Source organism: Gossypium arboreum, chromosome 1 (assembly GCF_025698485.1).
Source record: "Gossypium arboreum isolate Shixiya-1 chromosome 1, ASM2569848v2, whole genome shotgun sequence".
Lineage (NCBI taxonomy): Eukaryota > Viridiplantae > Streptophyta > Magnoliopsida > Malvales > Malvaceae > Gossypium > Gossypium arboreum.
This window is the reverse complement of record NC_069070.1, coordinates 81,184,912-81,193,841: the sequence shown is the minus strand read 5'-3', so window position 1 is coordinate 81,193,841 and position 8,930 is coordinate 81,184,912. Positions and strand designations below refer to the sequence as shown.

The 8,930-nt window shown below is 37.1% G+C and overlaps 2 non-coding genes across 2 annotated transcripts; both read left to right on the top strand.

Moving 5' to 3' along the window:
• The first annotated feature begins 678 nt into the window (after window positions 1-678).
• Window positions 679-785, top strand: LOC128281444 (small nucleolar RNA R71). The gene has a single exon (XR_008271656.1). It is a non-coding gene; the product is annotated as a small nucleolar RNA R71 (small nucleolar RNA).
• Window positions 786-3,669: 2,884 nt separating this feature from the next.
• LOC128282419 (small nucleolar RNA R71) lies at window positions 3,670-3,776 on the top strand. Its single transcript, XR_008272688.1, has one exon. It is a non-coding gene; the product is annotated as a small nucleolar RNA R71 (small nucleolar RNA).
• Window positions 3,777-8,930: the final 5,154 nt, after the last annotated feature.

The following is an 8,930-nucleotide window of genomic DNA, read 5'->3' as shown; positions in this document are numbered from 1 at the left end:
AACAATTTCATACTAGAAACTTCTAGAATGCAAGTTTTGCAAATTATTCGATTTAGTCCCTAATTTCAATTTAAGCACTTTATGCATAAAATTTCTTCACGAAATTTTCACACAATCATGAAATCATATCATAGACCTCAAAATAATCATAAAATAATTATTTCTATCTCATATTTTGTGGTCACAAAACCACTATTCCGACTAGGCCCAAAATTAGGATATTACAAATTTGGGTGGTTCCTCCAACCTGCATTATAAGTATTACTGTATGAGTTATTTTGAGATCTAAAGTTATTGTTACCCATATAGTTGACTTGTTCCTCTTCAGTTGTGGGATTGAAGGATTGATATTCTGTATGCACACCTCTTCCACTTGAGTCACACCTCATTATTGGATGTATCTGCGTAGAACCAAGTAAACCATCAATCTTTTTATTGAGAAGTTCTACCTGATTTCACAGCATAGTAACTAATTTGACGTTTTAAACTCCGAATGTTTTTGTTGGCTTAGTCCTCATGACTTGCCACTGATAGTTATTCAGTGACATTTCTTCAATGAATTCATAAGCCTCTTCAGGTGTTTTGTTGTTGATGGTTCCGCCAGCAGCTGTGTCAACCATTTGCCGAGTCGAGGGATTCAGACCATTATGGAATGTTTGTACTTGCAGCCAAAGCGGTAACCCATGGTGAGGGCACCTTCTCAGTAAGTCCTTGTATCTCTCCCATGCATCATAAAGTGTTTCTACATCCATCTGTACAAAAGAAGAGATATCATTACGTAATTTAGCCGTTTTAGCTGGCGGAAAATATTTTAGTAAAAATTTCTCGGTCATTTGTTCCCAAGTAGTAATTGACCCTCGTGGTAATGAGTTCAACCACTGTTTAGCTTTGTTCCTCAATGAAAAAGGAAATAACCGAAGACAAATGGCATTATTAGAAATGCCATTGATTTCAAATGTATCGCAAAATTTCAGAAAGTTTGCTAAGTGAGCGTTGGGATCTTCATCTTTCAAACCGTCAAACTGAACAAACTGCTGTATCATCTGAATAGTGTTAGGTTTTAATTCAAAAGTATTTGCAGCTACAGTAGGTCAACTATGCTAGATTCAGTTCCTGTTAAAGAAGGTTTAGCATAACCATACATAGTGCGTGGAGCAGGATTTTGATTAGCCGCAATATCAGGAGGTAGCTGATTGCCTTGGTTTTTAGCCATCTTGTCGGTTGGAGGTTGAGTATCGTCTTCTTGCTCGTTCTCTATGTATCTTAAGCTGCACCTTATTTCTCTTTGGTTTCTACGAACTGTGCGATCGATTTCTTCGTCAAAAAGTAATTGTCCCGACGGGTTTCTTCTAGTCATAAACTATAAAAACCTTCCAAGAGAAAGAAAAAGTCAATTAATAAATAATAATAAAATTAAATTAAATTGCAAGAAAAATAAATGGCTAAAGTAATAAAAATTGAGCTTTCCTAATATCTTCGTTCTCCGCCAATGGCGCCAAAAACTTGATCGCGTGATTCGTAATAAGCAATAAATATTTATAATGAAGATCAAACCTAGACTAACTATTATCACGACGAAAAGGGAAGCACACCTATCGAACAATAGTATAGTAATGGCAAGGCCGGGATATCGTACCCAAAGGAACCAAAAGTACTAGTAATAACTATCTTTTTATTTTTTAACCTAGAAATAAAGAGGGGTTGTTTATTAAACTAATTAACTAAACTAATTATTAAAATAAAGTAAAGAGAAAATTTGGAAAAAGACTTGAAGAAAAGTAATTGATAAAGACGTCACCTAAGGAGGAATCCACCTAGATTTCACTTGTTATCTGACTCTGAACCAGACGATTTATTCACTTAACTTGATCCGTGAGACTCCCTAACCTATATTATTATCTCTTTCGAGACTAATAACGTCTAACCCTCAGTTGAATTAATCAAAATCTCTTTCTTAATTAAAACCCCTAGGGAAGCAGTAAATCGATCTATGGACTCCCATATTAGGTTTCACCCTAATCCGGCAAAATCTCGTAACCCTATTTCTAGGTGTTCGATCAACTCCGCTTAATTATGCCAAATCTACTTTTAGACAGGGACTTTTGCTCCTCTGCATAAGCACATCAAATCATGAATCAATACCTAGAATATTAACTCAAGCATTAAGAACACATAATTAAGAACAAATCAAGTATTTATCATACAGTTCAGATAATAATAACAAGATCCATCATAGGTTTCAACCCCCTTAGGTATCTAAGGGGTTTAGTTTATAATAAAATAAGAGTACATCTCAAAAGTATGAAAATAACAAAACATAAAGAAAACTCTAAAACCCCTGAAGGAATTCTGAGAGAGATCTTTAGTCTTGGAGTAGCTCCGGCTTTTGGGATGGATTGTCTGGCTTCCTTCAAGTAATTCCCGGCGTGTGGTTCTGTACTCCAGAAAAGTTCTGGAGGAGAGCCCCCCTCTAAGTCATACTTAGAGTGTTTGTATAGGCTTTGGATTGGCTTTCTTCCTCCCTAAGTATCCTTTTCCGTGTAAAATACAACTCCTTGAAAAAGAGACAAGCCCGTGTGCCATGGCCGTGTGATGTGATTGCCAGGCCGTGTTTGATCCGTTAAATTGCATACGGCTATGTGGGTCAATGGCCAGACCGTGTGAATCGTGAAAGCCGTGGTCAAAACCCTCGAAAGACACGGGCGTGTGAGCTGCCCGTGTGGCAAGGCTTAGGTCGTGTCATCTTTTCGATTTGGTTCGTTTTGTCCCTTTTTTGCTCGTTTTTGACTCCTTTTGACTCTTGGTGCTCTCCTGAGTACAAAAAATGAAATAACCAGATTAAGAGCACCAAAATCCACAAATATAGTAATAAACATCCATAAATATGCTAAGTATTTAGGGTAAAAATATGTATAATTTGGTGTTTATCGACTAGTAATCGCGTTGCGTTGCTCCCTTGGGTTAGATTTTGTGTTGCTTGGCAAGCTACCCTGTGGTCGTTTGGAAATTAACTTGGCAAGCTGTCCAATCTAAGTCTCGAGCCCCTAGATCGATGCTTGTTGATTCTTAAGTGCTGTCTCGGTATTCTAAAAACAAGTTTCTGACACTGATATAAACTTTGAGAGCATCTCTTCAAGGTTCGGCTTCTTTTCCTATTGGTAGGGTGGTTGTTGGTAGCCTGGAGGTGGTCTCTGATTTCCTTGGCCTCCCCATGAGAAATTTGGGTGGTTCCTCCAACCTACATTGTAAGTGTTACTATATGGATTGTTTTGAGATCCGGGATTACTACCCATGTAATTTAACTGCTCGTTATCCATGTTATGACCATAAGGTTGGTATTCTGAATTGCTTGATCCACCTCCACTTGCTTCGCACTGCATTACTGGGTGAACCTATATAGAACTAAGAAAACCATCAATTTTCTTATTCAAGAGTTCTACCTGATTAGAGAGCATAGTGACCAAATCGACATTATAAATGACAACTATTTTCTTTGGCTTTGTCCTCATGACTTGCCACTGATAGTTATTTAGTGACATCTCCTCTATAAATTCATAGGCATCTTCAGGTATTTTATTATTGATGGTTTCGCCAACAGCTGCGTCCACCATTTGTCGAGTCGAAGGGTTTAGGCCATTATGAAAGGTTTGAACCTGTAGCCAAAGTGGTAACCCATGGTGAGGGCATCTTCACAAAAGGTCTTTGTATCTCTCCTATGCATCGTAGAGTGTTTCTAAATCCATCTGCACAAAAGAAGAGATATCATTACGTAATTTAGCCGTTTTAGCCGGTGAAAAATATTTAAGTAAAAACTTTTAGGTCATTTGTTCCCAAGTAGTAATTGACCCTCATGGTAACGAGTTCAACCACTATTTAGCTTTGTTCCTTAATCAAAAGGGAAAAAACCAAAGACATATGGCATCATCAGAAACGCTATTGATTTTAAATGTATTGCATAGTTCCAAAAAGTTTTCCAAGTGAGCATTGGGATCTTCGTCCTGCAAATCGTCAAACTAAAAAAATTGTTGTATCATTTGAATTGTGTTACATTTCAGTTCAAAAATATTTGCAGCTACAACAAGTCTAACTATGCTCGATTCAGTTCCTGTTAAAGAAGGTTTAGCATAATCATACATAGTGCACGAAGCAGGATTTTGATTAACAGCAATCGCAGGAGGTAGCGGATTTTCTTGGTTCTCAGCCATCTCCTCAGTGGTGCTTGAAGTATCTTCCTCTTGCTCTTCTGTGTAACGTAACCTTAGCCTTATTTCTCTTTGGTTTCTGCAAACTGTGTGATCGATCTCACTATAAAAAAGCAATGGTTCTGACGGGTTTCTTCTAGTCATAAACTATAAGAACCTATGAAAAAAAGGGAAAAAGAAGAATTCGTAATAAAAATTAGAATAAAATTTAAATTGCAGTAAAAGTAAATGGCTAAAGTAATAAAAATCGAGTGTTCCTAATATCTTAGTTCCCCGACAACGACTCCAAAAACTTGATACGTGATATTCGTCATAGGTTTTAAATATTTATAATGAATCATTCTTGAAACTAACTATTATCACGATGAAGGTAACTGTACCTATCGAATAGTAGTATAGCTTTAGCAAGACCAGATTCTCGAATCCAAAGGAACTAAAAGTACTAGTAATGACTGTCTTTCTACTATCTAGCCTAAGAATAATGGGGGTTGTTTTAACTAACTAATTAACTAAACTAAGAATTCACAGAAAATAGAATTGGGGAATTACTTTTGGAAAAACGATTGAATTAAGACAATACCTAGGGAAAAATCCACCTAGACTTCACTTGTTATTTGACTCTGAATCAGACGATTTATTTATTCGACTTGATTCGTAGAAATACCTAAGTTATATTATTATCCCTCTCGAGACTAACAACGTCTAACCCTAGGTTGAATAATTGAAATCTATTTCTAATTAACTCCCTAGGGTTGCATTAACTCGATCTATGAATCCCCTTATGAGGTTTCACCCTAATCTGGCAAAATCTTGTCACCCTATCTCTAGGCGTGCAACCAACTCTGCTCAATTATGACAAATGTACTCTTAGACAGGGTTTATTCCTCCTCTGAATAAGAGCTTAACTTGAATCAATATCCTAGAATATCAAAACAATAATTAAGAACACATAATTAAGAACAAGTCAAATATTTATCATACAATTCAGATAATAATAACAAGATCTGTCTTAGGTTTCATTCCCCTTAGGTATTTAGGGGTTTTAGTTCATAATTAAAAAGGTAAACATCTCAGAAGAATAATGAATACAAAACATAAAGAAAAACCCAAAACTCCTAAAGGGAAATTGAGGGTAGATCTTCAGTCTTGATGATAAATCCAGCTTCTGAGATGGATCAATCGGCTTTCCTTGAGCAGTTCCCTACCTCCTTCTTTGTGCCCCTCTTTTCCTCCTCTTTTAGGGTGTATTTATAGGCTTTGGAATGCCTAATAATCCTTAAAATTGGCCTTTTCCGAATTGGACTCAACTTGGGCTCAACAGGGACACGCCCGTGTGTGATTACTTCAGGTCGTGGTCAAGCCTATTAAAAGAGGCACGGGCATGTGGTTCACCCGTGTGAGTCGTGCATCGATTCTGCCAAATTGACACAGCCGTGTGGTTTGCCAGTGTGAGGAGGTCCAGGCCATGTTGATTTCATATGTTGGGCTATTTTCTCTGTTTTTGGCCCGTTTCTCTTTCCTTTCACTCTCTTATGCTTACTTAAGTATAAAATATGAAATTAAGGTATTAAGAGCATCTAATTCACCAATTTTAAGGAAAAATCATCCATAAAATATGCTAAGCATGGGATAGAAATATGTATAAATTACAGTTTATCACCCTATAAGCATCAAAACCATAACATTTTATACCAAATTCTCAACCATTTCATAACCAAATCATGCACCATTCATGCCATTATATTATCAACAAATTCTATTCTCAATTCACCAACCAAATCATACACCATTCAATCTCATGACCAAAACTTACCACTTTTTCAAATAAACATATACCAATACTTACCAAAATGACCAATTCCTATAGCCATTCAAAACACATCATATTGATCATATTGCATCACATATTTCATACCAAGAACTCATTCATATACACAACCATAATCAAGCCAAATCACATGACTAGATATATACATCACAAAACATAATCAAAGTACTTCTAGCCTATACATGCCATACTTCAATATATCCATTTTCAAAAGGTACCAAAAAGAAGTTCGATAGTGTGGTGATGATCCTCAATGATCCTCGAGCCACCGATAGCTACGATATCTATAAAACAGTTGAAAAACACACAAAGTAAGCTTCCAAAAGCTTAGTAAGCCATATACAAATAAACTTATCATGCAAAACATGAAAACATCATCAAATTACATATATTCAATGACCAAATACTATCTCAAATCACATAGTTCATATACATTTCACATATTCCCAATTCATTTACACATATAGCATATTTTCTCATACTTATAGCAACTATCATCACTTGTACATATACTTACCTTTTATTCTCAAAATAGTATACATTTCAAACGTACCTAAATCGGATACACATCTCATATAATCATTCGTTTCTCAAAATATCCGTTGAACTGTTCGGAATCAATAAGGATACTCGGATAACTCAGAAATCTCAATGCCAACGTTTCAGACATGGTTTTACATGTATTCAAATATCGATGCCACTGTCCCGGGTAGGGTCTTACACGAAATCAAATATGATGCCAATGTCCTAGACGTGGTCTTACATGTAAGTCATAAGTCGATGCCAACATCATAGACGTAGTCTTACACAAAATATTCCTATGGTTCATACGGGGCTTTTCGGATGTCGGAACTTTGTCGATACTTTCTCGGATATCTCATGCTCAATTCATATAGTCATTCCTCAATGTTCAATAACATATAAACATTAATAATTCAATTTAAAAAACATTTATTTGTATATCACTTACCCCGTACGGGTATGAATAGAAACGAATAGCTATTCGACAACATTTGACTTTCTCCGATCTAATTCCAGTTTCTTTGGTCTTTTATATATATAAATTCAAATTTAATTCTTTTATTCACCAAATCATTCAAATCAATCTAAAACACATATTTAGGAATTTTATGTAACGCCCCAATTTTTGGGTGTTCTGTGTTTCTGTGATTTTTAAAATTTGTGTGTGTTCTAGTTGGTTAAAATATATATTTTAGTAGGTTAGTGGATCTTTGAAAGGCCCAAACTTAAGTTAAATCTGTGGTAGTCTTCAAAATTTTAATTTTATGAACAGGTGATGCAATTGGCGTTTGGGCTTTTAAGAGTAAAGGGGTAAAAGATGACACAAAAAGGAGTGTGGTGTAGTGGCAAGGTGGCACCACTTAGGGGACAAGGAAGTGACGCCATAGAGGAAGCAAGGGGTCCAAGGTTTAAGTCTTGGCTCTTGCAATATATTTTGGTTTTTCTTTTCAATAAATCTAGAAGCAAGTAGGTGGGCTTTAAAGTTTAATGTGTTGGATTTATAACACAAATGAGTTGATGGCCTAGTGGTGGTGGCGTGAGTTGGCATGTGAGAGGACTTTGGTTCGAATCCCTTGGTACGCAAAGGTTGATTATTTTGCTATGTTGGGACGGCAAGAGTTGGTGTTGGTTTTAAACTCTGGTGATGGAGGGATCCCACATCGGGAAGCTAACATAAGAGTACATGGAGAGCTGGCTTTAAATAAAGCAAACCATGAGGAGAGTAGGCATACCCTTCTTGGCTGATCCCTTTCTTGTGACGTGCTCGTTTGGGTTGGGCATCAGCTAAGAGTGTTTGGAGCGCGGATTAACTGTAGTCTCCTAACAGGTGGGTATTTCTCATTACTTTAGCAGTAGGACGGCTATTTCGGGCCACGATGGGCTGAAATGGGCCATGTGGTCCCAACGGGTCCGTAGGCCCAAGTGGATAAGTTGTAGAATTACTAAAATACCCCTGTAGGGTAGGACTACAGATTTACCCTTGGAGGGTAAAATGACTATTTTGCCCCTCGTGCGTAAATGACTAACTTGTGTGATGATTGGGTTAGTTGACGTGGATTTATGTTAGTTATCGTTAATTCGTAAGTCTAATGTGTTAGTGATCGATTGTAGGATTATCGCGTGAGAGATATCATCATCAATTGTCATCAACTAGGTGTGTAAATGACACCCTCCCTTAGACTGAATCGATAAAAGCTGAAATACCGAAACATTGGTATTTTGTGAACTAGATGACGGCTGGCGCTTGTGATAGTTGTTAATGAATATGGTGCATTTGGATGATTAGAGTGCGAGTGTGCATTTTCGCACAACGGTATTTTTGGACTTAATGGTAAGAACGCCAATGGGCCAATGGGCCCACTTTGATAAAAAGACGAGGTAAGTACTTCTGATTACTCGGTAAACGTTAGAATAAGCATGAAACCTTAGCAATAGGTAATAATTACTGAAATACCCTTATGCATGCAAATTTACGATTTTACCCCTAGGGTTATTTTTTTTTTGAAAAGCATGATGTTCATTTCAGATATCGTATGCCATGACATATTATTTCATTGCATGGGACATGGGTTTATATTGATGGAGGAAGCGTTCGGCGACCTCATTTGCAATCTGTGGCCTCGCCACATATATCTGCTCAGTGACTTTGTCACAATATCCGTAGTCATTGCATCCGGTGGCTTCGCCACATATATATATATCTATTCTGGTGCCTAGCCACAATATCTATATCTGGTGACTTCTTTAAAATATCTGGCAGCTTCGCTGCAATTTCTGTGGTGTATAGCAGTTGGGTGGGTTGACTAGTCTCCCCACATGGTGTAAGGTTGGTACGGGGGTGTTATGGATGGCTCTGGGTTGGGATTTCTGCATTCACG